Source organism: Homarus americanus, unplaced genomic scaffold, assembly GCF_018991925.1.
Source record: "Homarus americanus isolate GMGI-L3 unplaced genomic scaffold, GMGI_Hamer_2.0 scaffold4896, whole genome shotgun sequence".
Taxonomy (NCBI): domain Eukaryota; kingdom Metazoa; phylum Arthropoda; class Malacostraca; order Decapoda; family Nephropidae; genus Homarus; species Homarus americanus.
The window spans coordinates 67501-69813 of NW_024749657.1; positions in this window are offsets into that span (position 1 = coordinate 67501).

Below are 2313 nucleotides of genomic sequence, written 5' to 3' on the forward strand. Positions count from 1 at the left end.
CCATTCCATGGGTAGCAAACGAGCGCAATGATCTGGGCGGAATTTGACACGTCGGTGGACTCGTCGAGTTGAATTGAAAAATGACACGTTTGCAATCTTGCCACAAGTTTCGATTTTATGTCACAGGACATGTATCCTCCTCCATACTGTGTTGTTTGAGAGAGGTTCAGATTTAAGTTTGCTTGCGGCTGTAGCGTACTGTATGTGGCCAGTTGTCAAATTTCTCTGTTTGTCTATTTCTCTTTGTATGGGCTCACATACATACGTACATGTAAGAGATCTCACACTCAGGATGGAGGTAAGAATAGAAACTCACAATGCATTTTCTGTATACATATATTGTATGTACAGTGCAGTGCTAGGGAGTTGCTGTATGGTGAGAAGCTTGCTCAGAGGTCCTGTTGGGTGAGGAGCTTGTTGAGAGAGCTTGTTGGTGAGGAGCTTGTAGGGAGGTCTTGCTGGTTCTGGAGAGTTGAGTAGAATGATCTCCACAGTTGTTTTTGGTTGTTGAGATTGACAGACCGGGTGGTCGGTGATACGGAGAGAAGAGAGCATTAGCTCTGAGGGTGCAAGAAGAGTACAGTATAAGGTAAAGTTCAGAAGTGGGGAAATATAGGAGGAGGTTGACAGCAGGTGGGCTATCCACCCTGCGGAGACGAGGTTTTGACTTCCGTCAACAGTGCTGCATTAGAGGACTCTTGCGGTTAGGGAAGGCCGGTCTCAGCCAAGCTAACCTAAGTTGTTCTATTTGATGTTTCCTTGGGGCATATTATGTTGGGGGGGAGGGGGTCCCTCCAGGTCCTTGTGGCACTGGAGGGATGATCCCCATCTTTTTCGTTTCTAGTTTTTATTGTGGGTGTTTTTGATCTTTTGAGGTCTTTGTTTGTTTGTGGGGTCCCTCCAGGTCCTTGTGTGACTGGAGAGTTGTTCCCATCTTTTGGTTCTTTTTTATTGTGTATATAGAGGCTCTGGTTCTTCGTTATCAGTTTTTATGCTTCTAGGCCACCATCTGTGCCATGTGTTGTTGTTTTCCTCATTTAGTTGGTCTAGTATGGGATCCTGTTCTTGATGGATTTTTTCCCAAATTGCATTTGCTTGGATGTGTATTCTGGTGTTGAGTGGGTCTGTACCGCGTTCTGTGTGTATGGTGGTCTGTGTTTTGCCACTCTTCTGAGGGCTATATTTTGCACTGCTTGAAATTAAAGTTTGTTTGTTCTTGCGATTGTGTTCAGAGGTATCGGAGGGTATTCTAAGAGTGGCCTGATCAGTGCTTTATATAGGTGCAGTTGTGTGTTGATGTTTAATTGGAGGAATCTTCTGAGCTTTGCAAGTTGTGATTTTGCAATTGCTATTCTTTCATTGATGTGGGGGATTATTCCGCTTCTGGTTATCTTGAGTCCTAATATTTTTCCATTGGCAGCATATGGTATTTGTTGGTTGTTGACAATAATAGGGTAGGGGTTTGTTTTTTCAATGTGAATTATTTTGAGTTTTTGGATATTGGTTTTTATCTTCCTTTTTCGTTCATAGTTGTTTATTATCTCTATTTCTCTGCTTGTTCTGATGGCCATCATTTGTTTGGATTTTCCTGGGAACCTGACTATCTGTGTGACATCATCTGCATATGCTATTTCAGGGGTGGCCAACCTTTTGTTTGATGTGATCTACTTTTTCCACAGTTACCCTGATGCTATATACCAGCCTAATATTCACCCAATGCCATAAAATACGCAGATTTGGAGAGAGAGTAAATAAATAATATTTTTCAATAATTGTTATGATATACAGTATTACTCGCCTAACGCGGTTTCACTTAACGCTGCTTTTTCATATACTGTGCTCGCCAGAGCTGAACTTTTACTTAACACGGATTTTTTTCCACATATACGCTGATGTCCGCCGAGACGCTATTTTAGATTTGCCCACCCGCCACCCTGCCTGACTGCCTGTTTTAGCTCATAAAATTCATACAAATTACCCGGCCAGAATATAATTTACATTGCTGGAATTCTTATAATTTGGTGATCATTTTGAATATAAACATCATATATTTTGCATTAAACATACAAATTTTAGAAAAATGTTTTCTGAGTAAATATGTTATCTTTTGTGCAAAATATATGACATTTATATTCAAAATATTCCTGGTCTTACAAGGAATCCAGCAATGTCAATTGTATTATCCTAACTTTAGTTTGAGGTATTATTTATTAAATTTAGTGGTTTTCCCCAAAAATTTCTCAGAGAGGAAGAGCCAGCAGGTGTGAGAAGAGGGGGGAGTTGAGTCCATTATTTGAATGGACATTAACTTGG